This window comes from Bos mutus, chromosome 8, assembly GCF_027580195.1.
Source record: "Bos mutus isolate GX-2022 chromosome 8, NWIPB_WYAK_1.1, whole genome shotgun sequence".
Classification (NCBI taxonomy): Eukaryota; Metazoa; Chordata; class Mammalia; order Artiodactyla; family Bovidae; genus Bos; species Bos mutus.
In genome coordinates, this window is record NC_091624.1 from 5,485,564 (window position 1) to 5,503,018 (window position 17,455).

General features: G+C 39.7%; 1 non-coding gene and 1 pseudogene across 1 annotated transcript; both read right to left on the minus strand.

The window, feature by feature from the left end:
- LOC138988941 (tigger transposable element-derived protein 1-like) overlaps nucleotides 1-17,455 on the minus strand; it is a 172,554-nt pseudogene that overhangs the window by 55,594 nt on the left and 99,505 nt on the right.
- TRNAC-GCA (transfer RNA cysteine (anticodon GCA)) lies at nucleotides 6,348-6,419 on the minus strand. The gene has a single exon. It is a non-coding gene; the product is annotated as a tRNA-Cys (tRNA).

Sequence of the window (17,455 nt, forward strand, 5' to 3'; positions counted from 1 at the left end):
ATAGTAGCTAAAGAATGTGTTACCAAGGACATTTTCTTTAAGTTAAAAGCAAGGTCCTTGACTCACAAGATGTTTAATGCCCTCAATAGAATATATCTCCCCCTCACCCCTGCGGTTTCTTTCACTGGCCAAAATTAAGAAAAGCATAATTTATAAATCTGTGCTTATATGATACTTTCATTTGTTGAAAATTTATCTGTATGGTTTTCTCAACTGCAACCTACAAAAATAGGAAATTTACATGATATCTACCATAGCAGGACATAGCAGGACAGATGTAACTCCACGTATGACTAGATCAAGAGATTCAGCTGATGTTTTCACCACTTTTTTGGTTTTGCATCTCTCTGGAGTTTAGTCTCTCAACTGTGGTTTCTTCCATGTAACAGATTTTTCTCATGTGGTGGCAAAGATGGCCCTTGTCCACCTTAGACTTACCGGGGCCTTAGTGCCCACTATCTCAGAAAGAAGAACTGGCTCTTTGTAGATGGTTTTAGGTTTTTGATTGATCTGGCTTCAGCTATATTTCCATCTAGAGTTTAGCCAGAGTTTTCGAGTGTTCTGATTAGCCAGGCCTGTGTTATAGCCTCATCACTAACACCAGGCATAGATTTAGACACACTTGAAACTCAGCACTGAGAATTGGAGCAGGTTTTGTATGTAGGACAAATATATTTTCAGTACATTCTTTCATGAGATTATCATAACAGCTTCATGAGGAAAACATGGACAGAATTTCTAGAAGGGGTAAGTCAGGAAGCTAGAAAGTTCTAAGTCTAAAGGCCAACAAGTATTGATGTATTTCTGACTTTTCTAAATTTAGCTCTATGCCCTCAGTTAAACTATATAACTTATAATAATCTTAGTTCCTTGTCTCTAAAACTATTAATAATGCAATGTGCATGATTGTGGTATGCATTCAATTAGATATGAAAAGAAAAAAGAGCATTACATAGTATAATTATGCTATATAATAAACAACTTCAAATTTCAGTTCCTTACAACAAGTTTGCTTTTCAGTTCTATGGGTTGGCTATAATTCTGCTCTGATTGAGTGGACTTGGATCTTGGCTTATACATGTGTTCACATCTGCTCGACATGTATCCTCATTCTGTGACCAACAGCTACCTGGGGTATGTTCTTCCTATGGCAGATGGCACAAGCATAAGAGGATGAGGCAAACCACATAAACATACTTAATGACTTCTACTCACATTACACCTGCTGTCATCCCATTGGCCAAAAGAAGTCACATGGCCAAGCCCATCCCTGGAGTAGGCAAAACACTCTCCCTAGTCTGGTGAGAGGCACTGAAAATTACTTGGAAGAGGTTGTGCCCATATAACTCCCCTACAGAGAAGGAATGAAGGATTGGGAACATTAACCCAGTCTACCACAAAACCATAGTTGGCAATAAAAAAAATATTAGGTTCATCATTGCAATTCATCCTGGGGGTGGGGGCGGGGGAGCACTGTAGGATTTAGGATAGGGAATTTAAGATTAGGAAAAGTGCATGAAATTTCTTTATAGGCCATGATTCTGTACTCTCCCCTGCAACACTAGGCTTCCTAAGTAGCTTAGCTCTTGGCTTCTGACTCTACTGGTACTTGGCTTCTGGTCTTTGCATCTTGGCTTCACACCTCCAGAACCTGTTTCACGTGACCTGGATCTTCTCTCTTCTTGGCTCACAGTACGGCAGGGGATGTCTGTCACAGTCACTTCTGCAGCCACAGTACCTGCCACATAGGACAGGGTTGATAAATAGTCAGAAACTCATTTAAAAGAACAGTCACTCACGGCAAAGATGTAACCCACCCCAAATTCACACTTCCATTCTTCCTTACTAATAGTAAAATAAAAAGAATAGTAAATAGTAAATAGTAAAAATAAAATAGAAAGAGAGCAGCGAAGAACTAAATTAAAACTCCATTTTCTACCTTTCCATGTAGCCAAGGAGGGGCGCGGTCAATGAAATGCAAATGGACAGTATCAGCAAGGGCTTCCAGCTTAATTTTAAAAGGAGTTCTATCCCTTTGTCATTTCCTTTCTTCCTTCCTGCGACATAGACTTCAAGGTTGGAGTCCTAGTGGTCCTGTTGTAAACAGGGTTGTAAACAGACCCTAGAGATGGTCAAGTCCAAAGCTGAAAAGTCCAGGTCCCTGATGACTTTGTGAGCCCAGGACTATCAACCTCTGGATTTCTTTAGTGTGAGAGAAAAATGAACTCAATTTGTTCAAGCCATTATTGGAAAGAGGAGGTTCTAATGCTTGCACCTGAGCATAATAATATCATATGTTCCTGGTAGATGTTAATTGGATCTGATTTTGAAAGTGGAGATATAACTGGTTTCTCACTATAAAAGGATCAGAGGCAGAAGCAGAATCAAATCAGGATAAAGTGGTTTCCTCGGCCATAACTGAACAGAAAACCTTGACACAAGCAAGATTACATCGAGAGTTACCATCACCCCCCTTTTTTTTTCGTTTCTGTCCGCTATTGCTTATTGTATGCCTCCTATAGACATTTATGTACATTATCTAATTTATTTTAATTTTATTTTATTTTTAAACTTTACATAATTGTATTAGTAATTTAATTCTCAAAACAGTCCTTTCAAATACACCACATTATCTCTGTATTGTTGAATACAGTATTTACAGCAAAACAAAGGACAGATAAGTGATTGCCCAAGGCCATTTAAACAGATCCAAACGTAACTTGTTTACCTGTTAAATTCCACTGACATTTTAAACTCTGTACATAGTTTTTAACAGATGAAAATTGCTTGAAAAACAACCAAGTACATCAAAAGTAAAACAGTAATGATAATCTATGCTCCTAAGCACTGTGGTATGCTCTTCTTAACATGCTATGTCTTGAATAAGAGTGATTAGCCACCGAGGAATTTGGGTCAGTTTCTGTTCCAGATGATCAGGAATGAGGCCCAGAGCCACAGTACCCACTGATCACAAATAATAATAAAAATTAACTATAGTTGCAGCTTTCTCTGCTGCTGCTGCTGGTGCTGCTAAGTCACTTCAGTCATGTCTGACTCTGTGTGACCCCATAGATGGCAGCCCACCAGGCTCCCCCGTCCCTGGGATTCTCCAGGCAAGAACACTGGAGTGGGTTGCCATTTCCTTCTCCAATGGATGAAAGTGAAAAGTGAAAGGGAAGTTGCTCAGTCATGTCCGACTCTTAGCGACCCCACGGACTGCAGCCAACCTGGCTCCTCCGTCCATGGGATTTGCCAGGCAGCTCTCTCTACATGAATTAATTCAATTAGTAAGTAGTTCTTCAATGTTGACCATGTATTATGGTTGTTGTTCAGTCGCTCAGTCATGTGTGACTCTTTGTGACCCCATGGACTGCAGTGCACCAGGCTTCCTTGTCCTTCACTGTCTCCCAGAGTTTGTGCAAACTTTTGTCCATTGAGTCGATGATGCCATCCAACCATCTCTGTTGCCCCCTTCTCCTCCCGCCTTGAATCTTTCCCAGTATCAGGGTCTTTTACAATGAGTTGGCTTTCTGCATCAGGTGGCCTAAGTATTGGAGCTTCAGCTTAAGCATCTGTCCTTCCAAAGAATATTCAGGGTTGATTTCCTTTAGGATTAACTGGTTTGATTTCATTGCTGTCCAAGGGACTCTCAAAAGTCTTTTCCAGCACCACAATCCCAAAGCATCAATTCTTCAGTGCTCAGCCTTTTTTTGACCAAACTCTCACATCTATACATGACTACTAGACTATGCATTAGGCACTGTTCTAAGCCCTTTGGGCATATAAATGAACAATAGAGACAAAAAGCAGTGTCCCTGTGACTCCTATAATTTTAGAAAATGCCATTGAATCCTTAGGTGCAGAGCTATGGTAGGTACCTTCCATTTGCTCTCCTAAATTCCCCAGTCTTTCACCAGTTAAGCAGTGTGGTATCATGTAACCAGCTCTGGTTAGTGAACTGGTATCAGAAATAATGTCTTACTTCTGGATTGACTGAAGCAGTGAAGAACTGAAGAGTGTATGTATGGTTTCCCATTTTCCCTCCTCCTCAACAAAGCTTAAAATCAGATTTGAGACCTATAACTCTGGGTGTCTAAGGCTCTATACAGAGTCGGAGCCCACGTCAACCCACATGGGATTGGATATGAAGCATGATCAAGAAAATAACTTCTTTGCTCATCAGTAAGTCACCAAGAATTTCAGGAGTCTTCGTTATGCCTGTGTAACACAGCCTGTGCTGACTATACAGAGGTGCATTTCTTACCATCTCTGTAGCTACTGCTCTTAAACAGTAGTCTGTCAACAGGGGTATTTAGAGATTACTTGAGTCAATATTACTGTCCAAAGCAAACTTTTAAAAGGGTCTAAAGAAAGGAACAATTTCTTATGGCTTGCAACATCAAAAAAGATTTTATGGGAAGGGTGACATTTAAGCAAGGAAGAAATATAGTATTTTGATAAGAACCACAGCCATTTGCCTTCAGTAGACCTGGGTTTGATTTTCAGAACGACCACCTATCTTAGAAAAGTTATTTAACCTCTCTGAGCCCCAGTTTATTTATTTTTATAACAGGGATAATGCCTACTACTTAGTATTTTGTGAGGATTAATGAGGAGAAAAACTAGCAAAGCATTCATACAGTGCTGATCACAGCAAGAAATAGATATTAATTTGAAAGTTTTGTATGCATGGTGACAGCGATGGTGGTGAGATGTATGTACATAAGGATGGGGTCTTACATGGCAAACAGGCATACTCATTTTAGGTACAACTTCCAGAATTAGCTTAGTTATTACACTTAGCACTTATGCACAATTTTACAGTTTCAAACACATCTTGGTACATGTCATCTCATGTATTCTCTAGATGAACTCTCTGAGAGAGTTCTTTAGGGCTGTTAAAATTTAACAGATGTTCTTACTGAGGCTCAGAAGCATGCAAATAATCACCAAAGCATACCAACGGAAGTGCTGGATCTGAAACTTCTATTTTCTTATAAAACACTTGGTGCTTTTCCTAGGCTTCTAAGTGTCATATATGAGGAGCTTAGTACAAATTGCAGAGCCTTCTTTGCTAGGCACTCTTACTGTTTTCCTCGGTCAAGCTTTACTCATGCAAAAGTGCCTTTCCTGCTGTGCTTGTGAAGTTCTCCTCAGTTAATCAGATCTCAGATTTCAGAAAGTCCACTAATAAAATGGACTGCAAAAAGAAGTGAATGTCTATAAGCCTCTTCTCTTTGTCCTAGTGACTTTAACGTGCTTGTTCTCATACCCAAGACACAACCGATACTGTTGTGAGCTGGAGGTGCAGAAGATCTCTTTGATTCTCTCAATGAGAGCAATTTAAGGTTCACCTGCAGTGTTACTGCAGTTCCACGTCTGTGAATGTTGAGATGTCCTCAAGAGGTGAATGCTTCTGTAAATGAGGACCAAGTAAACATGATTTTTATAAATTAGGAAAGTGTCAAAAGGGAAAAACTAAGGCAGCCGTAAGACACTGGATCTGGACTTTCATGGTTTTGTAGGACTTGAGAAATTGAAGATTTGCTTGTGGCAAAGAGGAGAGAAATGGAAAAGAGGTTGAAGATACCTCTTTTCCATTTCTTTCCTCTTTGCCACAAGCTGCTTATTCAAAATGAGAAACATCACCACCTTTAGAAGATGCCTCTCTCTGAGAGTCCCCCCCCGCCAACCATCTCATAGGACTGGATATCTGGCTCAAAGAAGACACACAAGAATTTTAAATGAGACATGAGAAACTTGAAAAGTGGGGTTATTGAGTCATATTTATAGTGAAGCACTAAAACAATAGACTAAAAACAACTGTTTTTTTGTCCTGAAACTGCCTTATTCCTCTGGCTTTGCTGTTGAACTTGGATCAAGTGAGATACACCATTATACTTCCGAAGTTTTTTTCTTTTTCATTTACTTAAAAGACTGTAATAAAACTTTATCTTTTCCCAACCTCATTGTCTTTAAGACACTAACAATATCAGTAATTCAAGATAAACACTTCTCCCTTCTCGGTGGCCTTTCCTCCCCGAAATTGCCTCTGCAACCAGGTATAAGTACTGATCATTCTGCCTCTCAAAGCCATTCTCCGTTTGATACATTCCCAAAGCTCTGGCCTTCACCTAGGCTTTCATCTCTTTTAATACCTGTAGATAGCTCTAGTCTTGCCTCTTTCTAATCAAGCCTCTGCTCCAAAGAATAAAGTGAAAGTGAAGTCACTCAGTCCTGTTCAACTCTTTCGACTCCATGGACTGTAACCTACCAGGCTCCTCGATCCATGGAATTTTCCAGGCAAAAGTACTGGAATGTGTTGCCATTTCCTTCTCCGGGGGGTCTTCCCAACCCAGGGATTGAACCCAGGTCTTCTGCATTGCAGGCAGACACTTTACCATCTGAGCCACCTGGGAAGCCCCAAAGAATAACCAGTTTTAATAAGAGAAGAAATTAGCCTAGCGTCACCAAGCTTCCCATTTGTGCAGAGATTTTACATTCTCTGCCTTATTTAATCTTCTCTAAGCTTTCTTGTTTTTATCTTTATGCCCATTTTATAGAAAAAGAAACTGAGACTCAGAGATGTTAACCTTCTCCTGATCACATAATTGGAAAATGATGAAGTTAAGCTTTAGACTCAAGTAAGGAGAGTTAGGGACCCAAGCTTTCAACCATGTTAAATTTCCTTCCCAGGAAGATGTGAGCTTAAACCTATTTTAAGAACCTACACTTTAAGTGAAGTTAGAGATAGGATATGAGTCCAGGTCTCTCCAACTTGTGACCTTTACACTATATTGTGTTTTGCTCATGACATTCCCTCGAGTAAAAATTCCTTTGGCTACATATTTCCTATTGCCGATATCAAGACTCTTCACAATTTGACTAACTAAACTTCCCAGCCTTTATCCCCCATCATCTTTGCCTTTTTGCTTTCTCTAGCTAACCATTTAACCATTACTGTCTCTCCATTTTCTCTTGTCATTTCTCTTTTCCACATTTCAAGTTAGCAAAACCCTATTTATCATAATCCAGCTTAAATGTTTATGAAAGACATGAAAATTTCCCAATAAACTCAAACCAGTCAACTCTTCTGAGGCAAAGAAGAGGCCACTCCAAAATCACTTAATATAAGGGATAATACGTGGGAAAATATGATGGAGGGAGTTGCAGGGGAAGGATAAAACAATCTTAGTTAATTATTATTAACTCTCAGGGAATGAGAAGTTTATACAAGTGAGGTCCCTGAAACTTAATCTTAGCTCTTGTTTCTGACATTTGTTCTCTGGAGTTGGGAATGGATTCTAATGGATCCATTGAATGGATTTTTTTTTTTCCCTATATCTCAGTAACTAAAATTCCATTCATTGAGCACTTAATAAATACTCAATAATTGTTTTACTCTTTAAGATATGTTGGGTTATTTTTTTTTTTTTTTTTGGTCAATAATCTAAGTATGATTCATCTGCATTATTTGACACATAGATTTAAAATGAGTTTGAATAATCTTAGTGACAATTACGATAGGGAACAGCCTATTTCAAATCTGAACGCTACTGTTTACCATAATCTCTAACAATTTTGTGCCTCTGAGTCAATAGTTACTTCACAGTGGGGGTTGCATGTGATTTCCAACAGGAGAAGAACAGTAAAAGACGAGTGAGGAGGGGAGAACAAAGAGGATAAGGAAAAATACAAGGAAAGCTGGGAAAAGGCAAGAAGAAAAGAGGAGAGGAGATGGGGAGGGGGAGAGAGGGGGAAACTATTTTAGGGTGCAAAACAAACATGTTGCTGGAGGAAGAAGAACTATATTTAATTAATTTTTACTCTACGCCAGGCACCTTACTATGGGCTGCACATTCGCTTGGTCCTTTAATTCTTGTAATGGTACAGTGAGATAAATATTTCTACCACCATTCTGCATAAGAGAAATTTAGGCTTGGAAATCTTGAGAAAGTCCTCATATGGTCCAGTTTGGTGAGAGCTGGGGTTGAACTCTGGTCTGTCTCATTTTGTGTTCTTACTCCTTCTGATTCATCACCTCTCTTTGGTTCTAGTGCTACTACTACATCACACTGAATATAAGCTTTCTGCCATCCCCATTGTGCCACGAGAGATATTTGTAGGAAGCAACATGTTTCTCCTTAGTTGTTTCTTCTCCAGCTTAATACCCCCATTTTTCCAAGACTCTTGCAGAATTTTTGACTTATATCAAACTTTCAGGTGTCTGTCTTCCATCAGTGTCTCCATCCCCACAGTTTTCATGGTAACTTTTGAGATTTCCAATGTGTTACTCACAGCTTCTTCAATAGACATGTCCCAACAAGTTTTCTTGTTTCAGAAAAGAAAGATTATACATTTTCTCTCTTTTCATTTGGTTGAAGACAGGATGAAGCAAAAGCCCACAGCCCCAGAAATTCCAGTTAGAGAAAGTATAGCTTTGGTGGTAATGAAATCTGGGTTCTAACCTTATCTATACCACTTGATTTTGGTGAGGTTATTTATAATATCTAACATTTAGATAGTCTTTCTATAATATCAGATATTATTTTCTATGAATAGGGAGTTGACAAGAGTAAGCAAGATAGTACATGTCAAGCAGAAGGTACATGGGAATCTCTAAGTAAATGGTCCTCATTATTATTCTCATTAGATCAATACCCTTCCATTCTCTATCAAACAACATTAAATTATGTTTATAACTGAAAGACAATCTCTGTCTTCATTCTTGTGGAATGACTTGTGGTTTTCAAAAACCTTATAATACATACGCTAAATAGACTTAAGGATTTCCCCTCATGATTTAACTTTAAATCTAAACCTAAAGAAACAGTATCCAAGGCAAAAAATATGATTTTCCACCAGGATCACACAGGTAGCTATAGGCAGTATTAGGAGTAGCACCCAAGCTGTCTGAGAATCGATACAGGGTACTTACACCTAAGTCAGTAATTCTCAAGATTCAAACTCAGATGATAGAATGATGTTGGTTAATAGGTTACCAATCCAGGTATTTTATCTATTTCAATTATTTTTCTTAAATCAAAAACCAAGAATCAGTTCAGTTTATTTCAGTCGCTCAGTCATGTCCAACTCTTTGAGACCCCATGAACCACAGCACACCAGGCCTCCCTGTCCATTATCAACTCCCAGAGTCCACCCAAACCCATGTCCTTTGAGTCAGTGATGCCATCTAAACATCTCATCCTCTGTCATCCCCTTCTCCTCCTGCCCTCAATCTTTCCCAGCATCAGGATCTTTTCAAATGAGACAGCTCTTCGCATCATGTGGCCAAAGTATTGGAGTTTCAGCTTCAACATCAGTCCTTCCAATGAACACCCTAAAGGACTGATCTCCTTTAGGATGGACTGGTTGGATCTCCTTGCAGTCCAAGGAACTCTCAAGACTCTTCTCCAACACCACAGTTCAAAAGCATCAATACTTCAGTGCTCAGCTTTCTTTATGGTCCAACTCTCACATCCATACATGACCACTGGAAAAACCATAGCCTTGACTAGACAGACCTTTGCTGACAAAATAATGTCTCTGCTTTTTAATATGCTGTCTAGGTTGGTCATAACTTTCCTTCTAAGGAGTAAGTGTCTTTTAATTTCATGGCTGCAGTCACCATCTGCAGTGATTTTGGAGCCCAGAAAAATAAAGTCAGCCACTGTTTCCACTGTTTCCCCATCTATTTGCCATGAAGTGATGGGACCGGATGCCATGATCTTAGTTTTCTGAATGCTGAGCTTTAAGCCAACTTTTTCTCTCCTCTTTCACTTTCAGCAAGAGGCTCTTTAGTTCTTTTTCACTTTCTGCCATAAAGGTAGTGTCATCTGCATATGTGAGGTTATTAATATTTATCCCAGCAATCTTGATTCCAGCTTGTGCTTCCTCCAGCCCAGCATTTCTCATGATATACTCTGCATATAAGTTATAAGAGACAGCAAAGGGATAATTTGTTAACAGCACATTTGAAACACTTCCTCACCAAGTCAACTAAGATCACCTCATCACCAAGGTTAGCCGTACTCATGGTGGGCCAAGCCCGTGGTGACAAAATCAGATGACCCAGGGTCTGAACTTGGCTCTGCTATTTGTGAAGTGACCTTGAGAAAGTCCACGTACAACTTTTAGATTATTTAACATCTATACAATGAGTAAACTGAAGCACTGGTGAGATGATTCACTAATATAATGTAAGGTTTTCTTGGTTTTAGTTTTATCTTTTATTAAAATAAATTTACATACAATTAAGTGCCCAAATCTAAAGGATAGGGCTAAATGAATTTTTACATATCTAGACACTTAATCTCTTTCCTTTGCAAATAAGATGGGATCCTATCTCATACCCTCCTTACTTCAAAGAATTCAACTGAGATCCTTTATTTGAAATATGAAGTTCTAATAAAAACCCTTTAAAATTACATGCTTACTAAATATGAGGTTTTGATAAGGTATCATTATGTCATAATATATCCTATTTAATCTTTGCAAAAATCCTGTGATGTATGTATTGTTACAAATACCTCCATTTTATAGACAAGGAGTGAGTGTTAGGAGGGGTCAGATAACTTGCCTAAAATCATACACCTGAGCTGCAAACCTGGTATAGTTGGTTACTGAGTCGTTGTATGAATGTAGCCAGGTCTCATAACTGAACAGGGCAGGGGCAATATCTTAGAATCCTAACACCCTAAATCATATTATTTTAGTCAAAGAGAAAAAAAATATGTTACAGCACTTGAAGTTCTATTCCCATTCAAGACATTTTATTAGTAAGGATTGTTTACACTTTCACTGAGGCAGAGGGAAGTGTGGGTTGGAAGACTTCTTGGTCTTCTCTGGGGACAGACAAATAAGATGAAACCATAAGAGAGACTCTTCTTTCCTGGGATCACCAATCATGTCCAAAGAATAGACTTATCCTATGACCACCTACAGCCTTCCTTTCAATTAATCAGCCTTCGGGTTCAGCAGAATGTGGGTTACAGGGTTATCCAGGGAGGTAATCAATGGTGCCGGCTTCCTTGTCTTTACACAGTCACTCTAGGGTATTCATAATTGGTATATCCAGGATCTAGAGAACTGTGCAGAAAGAACATGCTGGGATTTATCTGGCAAGAGAAAACACTCCAGCTGAATCAGAAATGAGCTGTGTTTGCAGGCCTCATCTGCCTAGTAAAGACCCAGGGGAGGTAGAAATAGTAGAAATGAGAAGGATTCTAGGGCCCAAAAAACGACGCCTTGGCTTGGCAGGATTTGTAGCTTATCCATGAAGACAGGGGAGGCTTGGGAAAACACACAATAAGATTAATTGATAAAACTTGCAACTTACTAGTTTACAAAATGAATTCACACAGACTATGTAATCCTCTAAGGGGCACAGAGAGGTTGTTATGTCATTGATCGTCTTCATTGGGCAAGGATAGTGTGGATCAGAGAGGCCGCAGGGGCTACCAGCTAATGAGAGGCGGAACCCGGGCTCCCTGTTTCCCAGGTCAATTCGTTTTCCATTATGCTGGATAGTTTTCAAGGATTCAGAGAGAAAAGCATCCTGAATCAAAACCTGAAGTGTGGAAAAAGCAAAAAGATAGAGTGAATAGCAAGATGCTGTAACCCACTAGAGAAACAGAAAAATGTCTTAATTCAAAGCTTGGGACAGAGAGGAAAACAAAAGTGATATATTCCAGAACAACACAGATTAGAGTGGAAATTAAAGGGCATCTTGCAGGGTAGAGCAACACACTAGACCCAGGACAGCCCTGCTCTGTGGTGGACTCCACCAATTAATTAATAGATATGTGATTACGTGTAGGTCACACAATGCCACTGAGCATCTAGTTCTTCATTTATAAACTGAAAGGAATGAAGGAGGAAAAAAAGAGAAGATGAAAGCCAGGGAAAGTTGGAGGGAGTAGGAATGAAAGTAAGTGAGGAATTTAATATAAGTGGAGATATTTAAATATAGGAATGAAGTATACAAGCATCATAGTAATGGTGAGAAAAAGAATATAGAACTTTGCCCATGAGTAGACTAAGATGCTTGGAGCTTTTTGACTCATTCGTACATTCATTGACTTATTCATGTTTATGTTTATTCATTAAGTTACTCATTTGTCCATTCAATAAATGATTTCTAATCAATTTGGTACCAAGACACCAGAAACTGAAGACAAAGAGGTGAGTAAAACATAGCTTTCCCTTTCAAGGAACTCTTAGTGGGAAGATGGACAAGTAAATGTATAAATTTGTATTAGGCAGGTCGAGTATCTGGAGATCATGAAAACACAGAGAGGACCTAGCTTAATTCTGTGTCTGGCACATAGACAGCTGAGAGTTTTGGAAGAAGTGAGATTGGTTAGAGTATGTGTCTCCTGAAATAAATGACAGATCAGGATGAACAGAATGATGGTTTTCGAATTCACCATAGAAGGGGTGTGGGAGAAAGGGCTGAGAAATGCATAATGTCTTTCCAGTATGACAGCATAGTGGAATGTGTAGGCATGCATACTAAGTCACTTCAGTCATGTCTGATTCCGTGCAACCCTACGGACTGAAGACTTCCAGGCTCCTCTGTCCATGGGATTCTGCAGGCAAGAATACTGGAGTGGGTTGCCATGCCCTCCTCCAGGAGATCTTCCTGACCCAGGGATCAGAGCTTCGTCTCTTTCATCTACCAGCACTGGCAGCGGGGTCTTTACCTCCAGCGCCACCTGGGGAGCCCATAGTGGAATGAATACAGAGTAAAAAGTGAGAAAGATGAGTTTAAGAAAAAAACACGAAAGTTCAGCCATGCCACCAATTAGAGAGAGGCAATCAGGCTGAAGCTGAACAGGCTGTAAACTGGATCAGGACATGTGGACTTTATCCTGAGGACAGGGAGAAATCGATGAATGATCTTAACCTGGGTAAAGATGTGATCTCAGTTACATGTTTAAAAGTCTGTTCTGACCTCATTAGAGAAAGAATTGAAGCATGATGAGTCTAGACTCAGGAAATCTAGGTTGGGAGGCTCATCGCCGTGACCCAAATGGAGCTGGTCTAGACTTAGACTCAGATGAGGCTATGGAGAGCCACCAGACTCACAGCGCACGGATGTGTGGACCTGAATTAAAAACGCTATTCAGACTGGCTAAAGCCTCAGGTCTTCAGACTCCCTGATCACCTCTGTCACTCAGGCACAATGAATGGCTGCAAGGATGCAATATTTTTTTAAATAAAATATCTTCACTTTCAATAGCATTTTCCACTTTTCTACCTTTTTACCATTCTCCACTGGAAAACACCTATTCAGATTATTCTGGGGTAAACATTTCTTCCAGAAGAAGCAACTGAATACATTCCTCTCATTGGATGCCAGCTCCCTGAATGGCAATGATGGGAAATCCCACATCCCCCACTTTCCTGTCACACATGACCCATCTCCACTCAATTTTAAAGAAACAAAAGATGTCTCAAGGACTCCTTTAGAAAATAACCATTCAGTAGGATGTGACTAGGCTGTTTCCATGGCAATTCAAGCTTTTTTTACACTGTGATAATTTCTGAAAATGGAAATTTTCTTTTAGTCTCCTAGCGTTATTTCCTTTTGTAGTGTGTAGGTATTCACACTCACACAGAGGCAGTTTGGGTCAAAAATAAAGTAAAATAAAAGAGTTAAATCTCTTGGCTATTTTTCTACTTCTTACAGCTTACTAGCCTGGGGAGACTGTTGAGTCTTTTAAGGGATGTATCAAATAGAGTGTCAATGTCGGGGTGGAGGAAGGATTATCCTAGTACTTAGACTTTTTTTTTTTTAAATAAAGGCATTTCAGGAAAATACAATATTGTGCATAATACCACCACTTCCAAACTCTCTAGAGCACATATCATGCCCTCAAATGGCAGTTTATTCCCAAATAATTCCTTACAAGGCCAGGAATGGGGAACCTTAGCCAGGTAGATAAATCCAAGCAGAGGAAACTGTGTCACCTAACCAGCAGCTTTCTGCTCCAGCACCATATTTAGAATTTGAGCATTATGTGGGCCTTCCCTGGTGGTCCGGTGGTTAAGACTCTGTTCTCCTGATGCAGGTGGGCTGGGTTTGACCCCTAGTCAGGGAACTAGATCCCTGTGCTGTACCTACGAGTTCAAATGTCCCAACTAAAGATTCTTCTTGTTGCAACTGAGACCCAACACAGCAGGGAGGGAGGCTGGAGGGGGGTTCAGGATGGGGAACAGGAGTACACCCATGGCAGATTCATGTTGATATATGGCAAAACCAATACAATATTGTAAAGTAATTAGCCTCCAATTAAAATAAATAAATTTAAATTTTAAAAAAAGAAAAAAATTTAAAAAGGAGTTTTAGGATTGTGACAAAAGTTCATTGTCATGTCATTATTTTAAGCTGAAACCTCCCTTCCAGCAGGGATTCTCAATGAGGCAGTTTCAACCCCCATGGAACATTTGGCAATACTGGAGGCATTTTGTGTTGGCACAGCTAGAGAGAAAATACAGTCAGGAATTCTGTCAAACATTCTATAGAACTAATGACAAGCTGGGGCTTCCCAGGTGGCACAGTGGTAAAGAACCTACCTGTGAATGTAGGAGACTTAAGAGATGTGGGTTCATGGAGAACAGTGCAGCGATTCCTTAAAAAACTGGAAATAGAACTGCCATATGGCCCAGCAATCCCACTGCTGGGCATACACACCAAGGAAACCAGAATTGAAGGAGACACACGTACCCCACTGTTCATTGCAGCACTGTCTATGATAGCTAGGACATGGAAGCAACCTAGATGTCCATCAGCAGACGAATGGATAAGGAAGTGGGGTACATATACACAATGGGATATTACTCAGCTATAAAAAGGAACACATTTGAGTCAGTTCTAATGAGGTGGATGAAACTGGAGCCTATTATACAGAGTGAAGTAAATCAGAAACAGAAACACCAATATTGTATATGAACACATATATATGGAATTTAGAAAGCATGCATATATGTGAAATTAACAACAATCTTATATGCAAGGCAACAAAAGAGCCACAGATTTAAATAATAGACTTTTGGACTCTGTGGGAAAAGTTGAGGTGGGATGATTTGAGAGAAAAGCACTGAAACATGTACATTACCATATGTGAAACAGATGACCAGTGCAAGTTCAGTGCATGAAGCAGGGCACTCAAAGCTGGTGCTCTGGGACTACTCAGAGGGATGGGGTGGGAAGGGAGGTGGGAGGGGGGTTTGGGAGACACATGTGCACCTGTGGCTGATTCATGTCAATGTATTGCAAAATCCACCACAATATTGTAAAGCAATTAGCCTCCAATTAAAATAAATTAATTTTATAAAAAGAGAGATTTGGGTTTAATCCCTGGGTCAGGAAGATCCTGTGGAAGAGGGCATGGCAACCCATCCAGTATTTTTACCTGGAGAATTCCATGGACAGGGGTGTCTGGCGGGCTACAGCCCGTAGGGTCACAAAGAGTCAGACATGATTGAGGTGACTTAACACACACACATAACAAATTACCCATAACCAAGGATTATCTGGTATAAAATGCCACTAGTAAGGACTTTGAAAAAAAATAATCTGCCTTAGAAATTAAGGAAGCTACTAACATATGGATAGTGGATCAATGGTTAGAAAACAGATTTGCTTCCAGGGTTTGAATTGGGAAAGAAAGTGAAAGCGTTAGTCACTCAGTCATGGGAAAATGTATCTAAGTGGATCAATACATTGAGAACAAAAGAGCCCAAAGACTCATTTCCATTTCTGGAAATGTCAAGGCTTAGGTTTTCAACTGGGCAGGTAAGGGGAGAAATCCAGGAATCTATGAACCAGGGAAGTCCGTTCATTTCTTCTTTCACACATTATTGGAAATTTTTTTTTTCAATAAATGTCAGGCATTGATCCAGGCTTTAAGAATTCAACAATAAACAAAGCAAAGGGTCCTGACTTTATTGATCTAGTCTGGCAGGAATTATAATCATAAACAAATGCACAATTAATATTTAATAACAGTGGTAGTAAGTAATAAACAGATACACAATTAATACTTAATAACAGTGGTAGAGTACTTTTTTTTTTTTTTTTTTTTTTTTTTTTTTTTTTGAGTAGAGGACCTAATCTAGAAGGGAAAACTTCCTAGAGAAAAACTACTTCATTTATTTATTTATTTTTAAGACTTTCTTTTTTTGATGTGAAATATTTTTAAAGTCTTTATTGAATTGTTACAATATTGCTTCTGTTTTAGGTTTTTTTTTTTTTTTTGACTGTGAGGTATGTAGGATCATAGCTCCCTGGTTAGGATTGATCCTGCACCCCCTGCATTGATTGGAAAGTGAAGTCTGAACCAGTGGACTGCCAGAGAACTTCCTGAAAAATCACTCTAAACTGAAATCTGATTGATGAGTAAAAAAGTGATAATGGTGGATGTTGGAGCTACGTCTCTAAGGCCAGCCACCAAACCGGTCGAGAATGTTTCAATCACCAATACGTTTTGAGTTCAGTTATTTTAACAGCCCATAGATGGAGAATGAAATGTTGATAAAGACACACAGCAAATTAAGACTTGAAACGAGGTTGAGCCAACTTAGAAAACTGTCTGGTTATGCCCTAGAACCTGTGCACAGAGTGCGCACATTGACCATATGAAAGTGAAAGTAAAAGTGAGGTTGCTCAGTGTGTCGGACTGTCTGCGACCCCATGGACTGTAGCCTATCAGGCTCCTCTGTCCATGGGATTTTCCAGGCAAGAGTGCTGGAGTGGATTGCCATTTCCTTCTCCAGGGGATCTTCCCGACCCAGGGGTTGAACCCTGGTCTCCCGCATTGCAGGCAGATGCTTTACCATCTGAACCACCAGGGAAGCCCCCACATTGACTATATAGTTCCAATAAATATTAAGTTCCTCCTTTGTGCTAAGCAAATTTTTTGTAATACTTTTTTTAAAGATGTGGATAAACTGAACGTTGATTCAACAGGATCCCAGTTGCCCTATAACTTATGGGACCCCCCCCCCCCCCGCCAAACTTATACTTGATTATTCTTGTTTTATTGCTTCCCTGGTGGCTCAGATGGTAAAGAACCCACCTGCAATGCAGGAGATCTGGGTTTGATCCCTGGGTTGTAAAGATCCCTTGGAGGAGGGCATGGAAACCCTCTCCAGTGTTCTGGCCTGGAGAATCCCCATGGACAAGAGGAGCCTGGTGGGCTACAGTTCATGGGGACACAAAAAGTCGGACATGACTGAGTGACTAAGTACACGTTCTCATTTTATTAAGCTGTACTGAAATAGCCGTCAAGGGCATATGATAGCAGTTGACATATTCTTCTAGCTGGTGTTAGTAATATCACTTCTTTCTATCATACTTTTTGGTTTTCACAAGCATTTTACATGCACTGCTCAAATATTTTAAGTAAAACTTTGTATTGATGTATGTGAGCTTCCCTGGTGTCTCAGT